Source organism: Babylonia areolata, chromosome 10 (genome assembly GCF_041734735.1).
Source record: "Babylonia areolata isolate BAREFJ2019XMU chromosome 10, ASM4173473v1, whole genome shotgun sequence".
Taxonomy (NCBI): domain Eukaryota; kingdom Metazoa; phylum Mollusca; class Gastropoda; order Neogastropoda; family Buccinidae; genus Babylonia; species Babylonia areolata.
The window spans coordinates 19472024-19487023 of record NC_134885.1 but is presented as its reverse complement, the minus strand read 5'-3'; the positions used below and the strand labels follow the sequence as shown (position 1 = coordinate 19487023).

Below are 15000 nucleotides of genomic sequence, written 5' to 3'. Positions count from 1 at the left end.
TGGAAACATTCCTTTCCCCTTTCTTTTCCCTGCCTGTCTCTGTGTGTGTCTGTTTGTCTGTCTGTGCTGTGTTGCGTTGTGCTGTGCTGTGCTGTGGTGTGGTGTGTTGTGGTGTGGTGTGCTGTGGTGTGCTGTGTTGTGCTGTGTTGTGGTGTGCTGTGGTGTGGTGTGGTGTGTTGTGGTGTGGTGTGTTGTGGTGTGGTGTGCTGTGCTGTGCTGTGTTGTGGTGTGGTGTGTTGTGGTGTGGTGTGGTGTGGTGTGGTGTGGTGTGTTGTGGTGTGGTGTGGTGTGGTGTGGTGTGCTGTGGCGTGGTGTGGTGTGCTGCGCTGTGCTGTGTTGTGTTGTGGTGTGGTGTGGTGTGCTGTGTTGTGCTGTGTTGTGCTGTGTTGTGTTGTGCTGTGCTGTGCTGTGGTGTGCTGTGTTGTGCTGTGCTGTGTTGCGTTGTGCTGTGCGGTGCTGTGGTGTGGTGTGATGTGGTGCGGTGTGTTGTGTTGTGTTATGGTGTGTTGTGCTGTGCTGTTCTGTGCTGTGTTGGGTTGCGTTGCGATGTGTTGTGCTGTGCTGTGTTGTGCTATGCTGTGTTGTATTGTGTTGCGTTGCGTTGTGCTGTGCAATGCTGTGTTGTGTTATGTTGCGTTGCGTTGCGTTGTGCTGTGTTGTCGGCTATGCTGTGTTGCGTTGTGCTTTGTAATGCTGTGTTGCGTTGCGTTGTGCTGTGCAATGCTGTGTTGTGTTATGTTGCGTTGCGTTGCGTTGTGCTGTGTTGTCGGCTATGCTGTGTTGCGTTGTGCTTTGTAATGCTGTGTTGTGTTGTGTTGTGCTGTGCAATGCTGTGTTGTGTTGTGCTGTGCTGTGTTGTGTTGTCTTGTTTTTTTTCTGGTTTTGTCTTGCCTTGGCGCGAACTGAGGGGGGATCTATTAAACTCAGTGTTATTTCTCACAGCTGCGACACCTGTGAGGGTTAGAGGGGTGCGGGGGTGAGAGGAAGAGGGGGCACCAGGTGGGGGAGTGGGGTGGGGTGGAAGAGTTGGAAACCCGATAAATAATATCTGGTGTTTGTGTGTGTTGGCATGTGTTAATCAGCATATGCGTCACTATAGCTACATTGATCCATCCCGGTCTGTTAACAGTTTGTTGAAAGAAGAAGAAGAAGAGCAACAACAACAACAAGAAGACAAGGAAGAGGGAAGAAATCGGAGATGGGGTGGGGAGAGGGCGGGAGTGTGTGTGTGTGTGTGTGGGGGGGGGGGGGGGGGGGGGGGTAAGAGAAGAAGAAGAAGGAGAAGATCTGGATGAGTAGACGAAGAAACAGTAAGATCGTTGAAAAAGAAGATTAAAACAAAACAAAACAAAAACCAAGCAACCACGCACAGCAAATGCTTTTACAAACAAACAAACAAACAAACAAAGAAGCAAAAATACCGATAAAAAAAATAATTACAAAACAACAAAACAGCTTGATCACACTGAGTCAGCACATTGAAAGCACCGAGGTGATCCTGTGAGTTCCACTGCAGGCCGCTTGAAAACTGTCAATCGATGGCCACGTGATGATGGCCACGTGATGATGGCCTGTCATGTCCTCGGGCCCCAGCCCGTGTGTGTGGTGGAGAGCTGAATCAACACCAACATCTGTTTGTGTGGACTCCTGCACTGGCACACAGTTTTGAAAGCTTTCTTCAGACAAACAGCGCCCGCAAAGCGAACAAAGAACAGGAAGAAAGGAAGAGAGAGAGAGGGAAAGAGACAGAGAGACAGACAGACAGACAGAGGCAGAGACAGAGAGTGACTGTGACATTGATGGACAAATAATTATATACACATACAAAGACAGACAAACTCAGAGAGACAGACAGACAGACAGACAGAAAACAAGGCAGACAGAGACTGGGACAGGCATACAGACAGACAGACAAAAAGGCAGGCAGTCCGATCGATAGATAACTGAGGAGATACCCTGAGCGACAGCTACAGGGAGAGAGGTGAACACACACACACACACACACACACACACACACACACACAAATACAAGTGTGTGTGTGTGTGTGTGTGTGTGTGTGTGTGTGTGTGTGTTTGTGTGTGTGTGTGTGTGTGTGTGTGTGTGTGTGTGTGTGTGTGTAATATTAGAGAGAGACAGAGAGACAAAGAGAGGCCTCACTCTGACGGATGCAGCCTGTAAGTGTCGACGTTCAGTATGATCCCCATCATCGTTATCGACAAACCGGCCGCCAGTGTCAACAGACAGGGTATGTATGAAAGACAGAGAGGGAGAGAGAGAGGGGGGGTTGGGGGGGGGGGGGGGCAGATAGACAGACAGAGACAGAGAGAGACAGAGACAGGGGGAAAGAGGCAGCCACACCGATGTGATGTGTAGAATAGTCCATTTTGCGCGAAGGACATGTGCTCAATGGTCGATACTAACAATGGGCGTTTTCCTGATCATGGCGCAGCGTTTAGCTCGAAGAATAGAGAACAAACTGACAGACAGACACACAGACACACAGTCAAATAGTCAGGCAGTCAGAAAAACAGAAAGACAGAGACAGATAGACAGACAGAGAGAGACAGAGACAGAGAGAGAGAGAGACAGAAAGAAAGGAAGAAAGAGAGAGAGAGAGATAAAGACAGAGACAGAACACTTGAAGAGACCGATTTTCTGAATAATGTGTAAATGAGCATACATTGCTTTGCTTGCAAGGTTCTATAGCCCTTTTTTAAAGAGCAGGCCACAGATTATTTCTGTTCACACATTCAAAGGCTTTCTCAAATTCGACGAAAGTAACATTGTTTACGATAAAAAGAAAACTGTACACATCAAAGTTAAGATATGGTTTATGCAGAATAATTCCGTTTAAATCCAAGCCTGATATCCTGTAATATTGTTTCCTTCCACCCATTCTTGCAATCTGCGGCCGTTTATATTAGTACTATGTATTTTACTAACTCCACCACTACGGGACATTCCTGGACAATCGGATCATTAATTCTCGCGGGCATGTGGTCAGACTCAAACCGCTCACAAACAGTCAGCCGACAGCTGTCACACTGAGACGAAAAAAAAAAGAAAAGAAAAAAGATTGCACGACATCAGAAAATAAATATTCTCGACGGTCGCTATTACATTATTCCATTAAGGACACACAAATCTACAGCAGTGCACACATTCAACAACTGTTTCTGGTAATTTATCATTATTAGATAACATATGACAGCTTCCATCTGCACGTGCTGGATAAACGGCGAACTGGAAATCTAAAATGTCACTGCGGTCATTTCTCTGACGACGATGACAGATCGGAAACCCCACTGTTCAAATCACCACACAGTTATACATGATCATCAATAGCCAACATACATTCAGTAAGCTACTCCACTAATTAGCAATACCAGTTACACAATCTAAATGTATCAAAAACGAATAACCTCTGGGAAGCACATAACAAAATGCACACAACACATACTCCCAATACCAAATAATGTTTTGCTACTCACAAAGGCACTGAAATTGTGAGACTTTTCTATTTGTTTAATGCACGACATACATATTAATGTTTCATTGACATACTGGACTTCAGGTCGTCACCGTTGAGCAGTGAAATTCAGTTCGGGAATGCCGACACTTTCGCATCCGGAAAAGACAGAAGTAAATTTTTCGACAAGAGTTTCAACAAAATACATGACATAAAATATTTTTTTTAAACAGGACACAAAGGAAATGAAATCTACACTGCCAGCTCAGACGACAATCCATTTACATTACAATGTAAAACAGAAAGAGACAGACAGACAGACAGAGAATTACTGACACAGGCATAAGTAAATTGTTAAGACTAATGTGCGAGTGAGATTGTGCACTATGAGCGAGCGGAGCGAACGAGCGAGCGAGTAAACGAGAGAGAGATACGGATACGGATACGGATACGGATAGTTTATTCAATAAAGGCCATGGCCCCTCGTGAAGGGGTTACAGTGAATCAACATTCAAAATTAAAATCTTACAAATTACAAAAGTAAATGATGAACTGCAAATGATAATCCACAAACTGGATAATGCAAAACTAATAATAATTAACTACATGATACACTGCGAAACTTAAAAGCCTGTACGTAAGTAAATAGCAAAGCCTTATGTAAGTAAATAGCAAAGCTTATGTAAGTAAATAGCAAACTGTTTTATAATAGCTTCGTTAGTTGATGGCATGAGCATGGCAAGCAGAGAGAGAGAGAGAGAAAGAAACGGAAACGGAGTGGTTTATCCACATATAGGCCTCCGCCCCAAGTGAAGGGGTTGATATGAACATTTTACAACTCAATAAGACAACATAAGCAAACAAGCATAAATGCAGATAACAAAACATAATTCTATTCATTTCACGAAGTAACTATTTCTCTAAGTTTGAAAGCCTTATACAAAAACAAGGAAAAATCACGAACGTCCTTACTGTTGCTTGACGACATTACCAGACTTAATTTAAACAAAGAGGGATGTTTGTAATATTTTGCTTTTATAAACATTTCACGAATATTTTCTAGCATTCGGCAACAAAGAACAAATGTAATTCGTTTTCTTCAGATTCGTTACATAGACGGCAGACTAAATCATTCGTACTAGAAGTTTCGTATCTTGAGCGATGCACTGTCAGTTCTGATATTCCTAATCTAAATTTCATTGTTATAAATTTCAAGTGCCTGTCCATATCTTGCAGTAGATGAGGTTTTAAATCATGTGCACTGCAGAAAGTTCTGTACATATCAAATTTCTCGCTGGTATGAATATGATTATTCCAAGTCTGCCATCTACAATCAATTAGCCTTTGGCGGAAAACATATAAAACCATTAACACTTCCAACACCCTGTTCCATCCACACAAAACCAAATCCATATTCAAACAAACAAAGACGAACCTTAGTTACCCAGTTTTTCTTTCCCTTGATATTTAAATCATACAACATTTTATAAGCCTTAGACGGTATCCTGTTATCTTCCATGTGAACAAGTTTGATCCAGTAGCGAATACAATTCAAAATAGTGTTTATATATATAGGATATCGGTTTGTTTCACCATAAACAAAGTCATTTGGCGTTTGCATATCTACTCCTAAAAATTTCTTTAAAGCCAACAAATGAACTGATTCACAATGAAAAACAGCATTATCTAGCCCCCATAGCTCAGATCCATAATGCACTATTGGTTGTATTTGGCAGTCAAAAAGCTTAAAGAATAAATTAAATGAATTACTGTTTAACATATATAATATTTTCATTACACATATCAAAGCATTTTTTGCTTTACTTGCAAGTTCCTTGCAAGCAGCAACAAAACGTAAACGGGTTGAGAAGAGAATTCCTAAATATCTATACACATTAACAATAGGCATTGCAACACCATCATAAAACCATCGTTCTCTCACACTTAACTATCCACCTTTCCGAAATACTATTATGCTACTTTTAGACACATTTACCTTTAACTGAAGAGATGTTGTTGCACGCTGTGAACTATTTAATTGTGTTTGTAGGCCTATAACTGTTTCTGAAATCAAAATGATATCGTCTGCTAACAAAAGAATAAACAATTCAAAAGCATCAAGTTGAAACATAGCACCATGCCTACCATTATTAATTACTTTTATTGCTAATTCGTTTATGAATAAAGAAAAAAGAACTGGGCTGCATGCATCACCTTGTTTAACCCCAGAAGTACATGTTATATAATCTGTCAGTTTGGCACCACATCGGACTCTAGCTTTAACTACATCATACATACTTTTAATACACCTATACAATTTTCCTTTTTTATACCTTTTTTTTTTAAAGAACTGGCCAAAGGAGATTTCTATTTATGAAGTCAAAAGCTTTTTCAAAGTCAATAAATGCTACATACAATTTACGATTGTATGAAAATTGTTTTTGAACTAAGGCTAGCAAAGTAAACATGTGGTCGACTGTTGAATATCCCTTCTTAAACCCAGCTTGACATTCACCTGTAATATTTTCTTCCACCCACTCCTGTAATCTATTATTAATGATTATTCCGAATAACTTGCTACTTACATCAGTCAAAGAAATTCCTCTGTAATTGTTTGGATTATTAATGTCGCCTTTCTTGAAAATACGTTGAATAATAGATTCAGACCAGCTATCTGGAAATATGCCATTATCGAAAAGTTTATTAAACATTTTAAAGAAAAACTGCACAACCTGTTCGTTTGCATTCTTAAATAACTCAGCAATGATACCATCAGGACCAGCCGCCTTTCGGCATTTTAATTTTCTGAAAGCAAGTAATATTTCTTCCACCGAAATTGGACGATTGATATATCCTTCTAACTCAACATCAGGCGTGTCACCATTTTGAATATTACTAACATCTTTTTCTAACAAGGCTTGAAAATGATGAAACCACGTATCAACTAATATGTTATTACTAGGTTGTTTTCTCTTAAACGACACTCCTCTAACAGTGTCCCAGAATTCTTCTGATTATCAACTGTCATTACAAGTTTATCTAACAAAGGTTTATTGTATTGTTTCTTCTTTCTCTCAAGTAAATACTTATATTCACGTCTAGCAATCACATATTCTATATTATCTTCAACCTTTAATGTACGACGATATCTTCGCAACAGTTTCTTTGTTTTCCTTTTAAAAAGTGCACATTCCTGATCAAACCAGTCATTCACTTTCTTATCACCATTGAAGGACACATGTTTCTTCATACATTCTGCACTCTCTCTAATACAGTCACTGAATTTTCTTAGAGCTTCATTTACATCAGTATCAATTAGATTAATTGCTAAGTCTATTTTCATACGCATATCTTCATTACATAAAGTGGTGGTTTGTAGATCAGCATATTCTTCATTCCATACTATTCTATCTGTAACATAATGCTTTTCTTGTATATTGACTTTTGACATCACAAAGGTTATTTGGAAAAACAACTCGCGTTGTCACTGGTAAATGATCAGAGTCAATACGTTCAATAACAGATAATTCACATGAATCATATAGCATTGTAAATAGTTCATTTGAGAAAATAAAGTAATCGATAACACTGCTTCCAGAGTCAGATACATATGTGTAGCAATCTTCAAGGTCACCTTTACACATTCCATTTAAAATGTTCAAATCTAAAGCAGTACACATATTCAATAATAATTTCCTATAATTATTCAGATTATGATCATTGGAACGAGTTGCATTAAAAGATTAGCTTCTGTGTTGTACATCAAAAATATCTTTTACGAAACAATCTGGAGAGATGTTTGAAGTTCTGCTGTTTAGATCACCATTTAGAATAACATAAACGTCTTTCTCTAACAATAAATCGGTCAAATAGTCTTCTAGCGCACTAATTCCGTTGTCAATATCAAAATGAACATAAAAAGGAGAGCCTTCCGGAGGTATGTATGAAAAAACATAGAGGATATCTTTATCAAGTCCAAATAGTTGTTTATGAATCAAAAATACACAAACATTTGTGTATTTCGTGTCAATATGTTTAAAACAAGAAAGAAATTCGTTTCTTACCAAACAAAGTAATCCACCTGATCGTCTCCCTTGCTTAGTGAATTTTACAGCTGAATTACAAAAGAGCGTAGAGAGAGAGAGAGAGAGAAAGAGAGAGAGAGAGAGACTGACACTGACACTGAATTTACTGTCATTGGCAAAGATACCCGTTTGGCAAGGGGGATACAAAACATAGTACCTATAAGCATTGACCAAAATTGTTTGGCTGAAATATAAGCACGTGTCCAAAAGCAAACAATCAATAATGAATCAAAATATGCTCATGCACACTCGCATACGCTGACGGACAACCACTCATACATTCACACACAACTACACCAACATATATTTATCATCACGCACCCCCCCGCCCCCCCCCCTCCACGCACACACACATTTCCAGGGAAATATGAACATAAAAAGCCAAAAAACCAAAACAACAACAACAAACAATCCTAACGTGCACGGAAGATCTTTCGTATCAGAGCTGCCGTGATTGTCTCCCATCTTTATCTCAGTGTTGTCCACTGGAGGAAGGCAATAACTGTCTAAATGACATATACCCCACTCCCATCCCCATACCCCCACCCACCCCTACCCCCCAAAAAAGACAATGAATGTAATTTACCTCAGTCTTTCGTAAAGCAACAATGCACTCGTACTTCCGCCGGTCGAAGACTGTTCACAATATCATCCAACAAGGCCCGTAATCACGCATCTCAGCTCAGAGAGTGACCACTGTGTAGGTAATCTTTAACCTGTGGAGGGAAAACCAAAACGAAACAAACACCTGTACATGCATGAACCCTTCGTTGCTGATTGAGAATCATCATGCACCTGCAACTCAGCCTGTTGAAGGAAGAATAATTATGACGTGAAAGAATCTCAATGAACCGAATGAAACTTGACGATGAAAATCTGATTGCAGATAAGATGACCCTCAATCTGAAGATAGGTCCATGGATCTCATTTTACCAATGAAGAAGATACAGATGAACCTCAGCCTGATGATGGAGAAGATACAGATGAACCTCAGCCTGATGATGGAGAAGATACAGATGAACCTCAGCCTGATGAAGAAGATACAGATGAACCTCAAACTGATGGAGATACAGATGAACCTCAGCCTGATGATGGAGAAGATACAGATGAACATCAACCTGATGGAGAAGATACAAATGAACCTCAACCTGGTGGAGATACAGGTGAATCACAGCCTGATGAAGAATATACAGATGAAACTCAACCTGATGAAGAATATACAGATGAAACTCAACCTGCTGATAGAGAAGAATCAGATTAACCTCAACCTGATGGAGATACAGATGAACCTCAACCTGCTGATGGAGATACAGATGAACCTCAACCTGCTGATGAAGATACAGATGAACCTCAACCTGCTGATGAAGATACAGATGAACCTCAACCTGCTGATGGAGAAGATACAGATGAACCTCAACCTGAAGAAATGATACAAATGAACCTAGTCGCTTGATTAAGAAGACACAGACGGACCTTAAAATTTTAACTGAAGAACTTGTATCTTAATTTCAACCTGTTAAGTGAAGACTACTCGATGAATAAACTTCAACCTGTTAAGTGAAGACTATTCGATGATTAAACTTCAGCCTGTTGAGAGAAGATTGTACAGATGGACATTAAGGCTGATCTTTTGAATAAACCCTCAACATATTGAGTGATGAACATGTGAATGAACCTAAATCTGTTGAATGATGAACTTGTAAAGCGCTTAGAGCTTGGTCTCCGACCGAGGATAGGCGCTATATAAGTATTCATATCAATCAATCAATGAGCTTGTGGATGAACCTCAACGTTTTAAGTGTCGACTACACACCATCATCAACTTCAGGTCAACAAATAGTTGTAAACAAGAAAGTTGCTTCATTTTAATTACAATCGATCTGCAGTCTCATACATTGTCAGCCAACCATCGACAAATGGCAACAAAACGGAAAGAGAACAAAATGTACGCCGTCAGCAACGGAAGAAAATGCGGAATTTTTAAACACTGGAACGATGCTTCAAGATCAGTTACTGGGTTCTCAAGAGCAGCGTATAGGGTAAAGACAGCACAACTCAGGAACACGACAGAAAAGAGAAAGCCACTACACAGAAAATGAGGTCGCCACAACAAAACGCGGACAGACACGAAAACAACGCCAACAGCTGGGCAAGGGAGAGTTCAGAGGAAACACAGGACTCTGGAAGCGACACCACAGACAAGGACGAGGACGAGAATCGTCAGGACACCCACAAGATTTCCCAACTCTCACGAGTTACCCTGCTCCATGACTCAGTGATGAAAGGAGTGCAAGCAGACAGACTTGGTCGTTCTTATGGCCTGGACATTGATAAAAGAAGATTGTCAACAATTGAAAATTTCTCCATGCAAGATTCAGAACATCCAGACTCCATACTTATTCACTCTGGTATCAACGACCTAAAAATATGACAGCTGAAAAAACATGCAACAACCTTGTTGCAGCGATCACAACAATCAGCATGATACACAGAATCGTCTACCACGTTTGTCAAACATGAACACTGCTACAAGTCAAAGATACAACCAAGGGCGATATGATAATTCTGTCTACTATGACGTCAGGGAAGATGGTCGTTGTCGTCATGCAGTGGACCAACACTGGAGAAAAAACTGGTACAACAATGACAGGCCAACAAGCAACTATTACATCTACTGATGAAGTGCTAACATTGTAGATTTTGCAGGCAATATTGTATTGAGTTAACGCGCATTAGTTGAATTGTATCTTTTGGGGTTTTCTTTCTCTTTTCCTTTTTTTTCATTGTCTAATGCCAAAAACAACTTTAAAGATATTATCATGTAACCTTAAGGGTTATAAAGAGACAATAGACGGACTTAAGATAAATAAATTAGTTGACCCCGATGTTTCACGGGATTTCAAAGAATATGACATACTTTTTTTTTCAAGAAACGCACCTGAATAAAGAAAGTGCACATAATATATATCTTCCAGAATTCTCACCAGGAATTCACTCTATACGACAAAAACGGAGTAAAGCAGCAAGTTCATCTGGTGGTATATCGGTATATATCAAAGAAAATATCCGAAGATACGTCAAAATTCTACCATGTAGCAACAGTGATCTAGTATGGTTAATTATACCTGGGACCAACAATGACAATGATATTTACATTGGATATGTATATATCCCACCACAAACATCGTCAGTTTCAATAAAGAAATTACTGAAGAAGAAATACGAAAGGCTTGCCTAAGTCAAGAAAACTAAAAATCGCCATGAAGGGACGCAATAACAAATGAGATGACCAAAAGCAGTCTTCCGGTTCTGTTACCTGTCATGCAAAAGCTATATAATATAATATATACAACAGGTATGTATCAAGACAATTGTAAAACTGGTATCAGTATCCCATTATATAAAAGTGGCAACCCAATTGACCCAAATAACTATCGGGAGCTTACGCTGACTAATACATTAGGTAAAGTATTCTGCACGATCCTGAATACAAGACTGAATGGATATCTGTAGACTAACGACGTTTTGATCAAAGAACAAGCCGGATTTCGAAAAAAACAATAGAACCACCGATCAAATCTTTGTTTTAAAAGAGCTAGTAGATGGGATAATAAAAAGAAAATAACAGTCGACTATGTGGTTGTTTTGTAGATTTTCAAAAAGCGTTAAACAGTGTTTGGCATGATGCTGAAGCTACACGAATAGGAATAAAAGGTAAATGTTTTAATATCATTAAAAATATGTAACGCAAATATCTACGCAAAATCACATGATCATTTCAGTAGAAAATTTATTACTCGAAAGGGGGTACATCGGGGAAATACACTCAGCCCAACTCTATTCAATATTTTCATAAATGATATCACCACCGATATGACAGGTATGAACTCCCCAACGATTCACAACACTTCATCTACTAGACTCCCATGTCTTTTATATGCAGATGATTTAGTTATTTTATCATTAACTAAAGACGGCTTGCAACAAAAACTTAACATTTTACACTCAATGGGTCTTACGTTTGAATAGAGAAAAGACAAAAGTAATCGTTCTTTTTTTCAAAAACTGTCCCTAAAATACCCTACATTTTAAATGTGGAGAGGACATAATTGAAACAGCAGAAGAATATAAATATTTAGGGGTTATATTTCATAGAAATGGCAACTTAAGTCGAGCACAAGGTCATCTTAAAAATCAAGCAAATAAGGCTCTACATGTGCTACTCAGAACATTTCGTAATACAAATATGAATATAGATACCATGTGTCAGTTATATGATACTTTGATAACGCCTGTTTCAACATATGGAGCAGAAGTTTGGTTTCCATATGATGTTGCAGGAGATGTATCGTTTAATTTATTCGAATTATTCAGTAATGGTCTTGCAATTTGAATACAGGAGGAACAGATGTAGGGATGATGCAATATTTTTGGTCTTGAACAAAATCTATGAACACCTAGACAAATCAAATACCTGTGTCCGCCTGATGTTCTTTGATTTTTCTAGTGCTTTTAATACAATTCAACCTCACCTCTTAGCAAAAAAGCTGATGCACATGGGACTCGTTTTTCCGACGATTTTATGGGTTATAGACTATCTTACTAAAAGGCCTCAGTTTGTAAAATTAAATGATTTTATGTCTACTGTTTCTTTCACAAACACAGGTGCACCACAAGGCACAGTGCTCTCGCCTTTTCTTTTTACCTTGTATACGGCTGAATGCAGAAGTCTGACCAATTCGTGTCTACTCGTTAAGTTTGCAGATGACTCCGCACTGACAGGACTTATTACTGATGACGATGACACTGACTACCGAAGAGAAATTGACAGGTTTGTGAACTGGTGTGAAGAAAATTTCCTTGAACTGAATGTTGGCAAAACGAAAGAGCTTGTGATCGACTTCAGAAAAAAGAAATGAAGTTTAAGTAAAATCATCACAAAAAATGAAGTGGTCGAACAAGTAGACTCATACAAATATCTTGGTGCGATAATCGACAATAAGCTGTCTTGGAAAGAAAACTCAACTGCACTCATTGAAAAGAGCAACAGTCGCATGTACTGTGTCAGAAAAATGAAATCTTTTAATGTATGCACGCAGATGCTCCAAATGTTTTACACATCTGTTGTCTACAGTGTTTTAACATATGGAGCCGTGTGCTGGGGGAGGGGGTGGGGTGGGCTGGGGGACTTGACCAAACATGACAAAGACAGGTTGGAAAAAGTCATTAGGAAAGCGGGTGGGGTGGTGGGTATAAGACAAGACACCTTTAGCGACATGCACAATAGAAAACTGACTGACAGACTAATAACAATTTTGACCGACGTAAGACACCCACTACATGATGACATTAATAGCAGAAGGTCAGACATAAGTGGTAGGTTCAGAGCTCCACGCGCAAGAACATCTCGCTACATTAATTCATTCATTCCTACAGCCATTCGCGCACACAATCAAAACATCCAATACATTAACTCATGAGTGAACCCTCCCACCCCCCAAGCCCCCTTGCCACAACAACACCTGAACTTCACCAGCAGACGAGTGCATGGGAGCAGACATTATGCGTACATGTGGGACTGAGCGGGTGAGCACGGGCAAGTATTTCTCTGTGTGTGTGATCGGAAGTGATTTTTAAATATGTTCTTATTTTACTTGGATTTCATGTATCTTAATGTTAATGTACTGATTTTATTGGCGTGACATATGTTATGTGCATGCATACGTTGTGTGTGTGTGTGTGTGTGTGTGTGTGTGTGTGTGTGTGTGTGTGTGTGTGTGTGTATTTTACTTATATATGCGATTTATTCCCTTGATGTTTTTATTAATGTATTGTTGTACAATACCTTATGGTCTTAACGTGTGTGTGTGTGTGTGTGTGTGTGTGTGTGTGTGTGTGTGTGTGTGTGCGTGCACGCATGTCATTTTTAGTAATATATACCCTTTTTTTTGTTGGATGTTTTCATTTGTAAATATTGTTGTGCAATACCCTATTGTCTTAACACGAGTATGTGTGTGTGCAGAGGGGGGGATTAGTCTATCGTCAGCTATTGGGAATTCGTATTTGATTAGTTTTAATCTGTTCTTATGTTGCGCATGATGATTTTATGCCAGTGTTTACAACGAGCCTGTGATTGCACAACTTAATTTCCATGTGGATTAATAAAGTGTTTTTGATTGATTTGATTGATTGATTTGAACAAATTTCCACATGAAAGACTCCATGTCAATTTTTGTAAGCAATTACTTGGTGTACATAAAAGAGCAATGGTTCTTCCCGTTTTAGGAGAATTAGGAAGATTCTCTATTAGCCTAAAAGTAATATGACAAGTTATTGGCTATTGGATACACATATTAGAGCTTCCTCAAAATTCACTTGTTTACACAACATAAATGCATGTGTCGTCAAACAAATGAAAATGTTCAGTGGCTACCTTTCATAAGAAATGTATTAACCAGCACTGGATTAGATTATGTTTGGAAAAATCAGTCCACTTTTAGTGTTAAAAGATTAAAGTATGCTATATCCAAGAAGCTTGAAAATGAATATGTAAAATTTTGGAAACAGAAACATAATAGTTCATCTAAATTAGAATTTTACAAGAACGCTGTGACAAATTATAAAATTGAACCGTATTTAAAGAATACAGCAAATACACAACACAGGAAAGCACTGACCATGTCACGAATCAGCGCCCATGACTTACAAATCGAACAGGGAAGATATAAAAATGCACCGAAAGAACAAGACTCTGTGCTACTTGTAACAGTTTAGAAGATGAGATTCACCTTTTAGACAACTGTGTAAAGTACAATACTTACAGACACAAATTCCTAATCGATATATGTCTAGTGAATTGATCCTTCTAACAGAATTACAGCCAAGGCTGGCGAAATTTGTTCACGAATGTTTCTCTTCTTAATATGCTCATGTTTATGTTTCATTGTGTCTTATAAACTTTAAGGTATTCTGCTCTATTCTATTCTATTCTATTCACACACACACACACACACACACACACACACACACACACACACACACACACCTCTCTCTCTCTATTTTATATATATATATATATATATATATATATATATATATATACGCGTGTCTAATATCATTCAAAGTGAAAAGTCGTGAAGTTAAAGAAAGAACACACACTCTCTCTCTCTCTCTCTCTCTCTCTCTCTCTCTCTCTCTCTCTCTGTCAAGTCTTTCGTCGTCTGTATTACATGAACCTCACATTGAGTCAAGATGGATAACGACCTTTTGAGTGAAATCTGAATACAGTAGCTGTGAACTAGTGACTGAAGACTATATGGATGAACCTCAAACTGTCTTGGGTATAAAACTGTGGCTGGGCCTCAAGCCATTGAGTGAAAAGCACCGAGACTAACGTGAACATTTTCAAGAAAGGTATGTTGATGAACCTCTTAGGTTTCGCACAT

At 38.9% G+C, this 15000-nt stretch overlaps 1 protein-coding gene across 5 annotated transcripts in view; it reads right to left on the bottom strand.

The window, feature by feature from the left end:
- The window catches only part of LOC143286865 (sphingolipid delta(4)-desaturase DES1-like), a 48131-nt gene that overhangs the window by 32304 nt on the left and 827 nt on the right, over nt 1–15000 (bottom strand). For 2 of the 5 annotated variants that reach the window (XM_076594737.1, XM_076594738.1), the window contains exon 2: nt 8142–8271. The exons of 2 other annotated variants lie outside the window; for them this stretch is intronic. The gene's annotated coding sequence lies outside the window, so the exon portion shown is untranslated. Of the gene's footprint in view, nt 1–1391; nt 1648–8141; nt 8272–15000 lie in introns of those variants that run through there. One more of the 5 variants, XR_013055869.1, reaches the window with a different exon arrangement.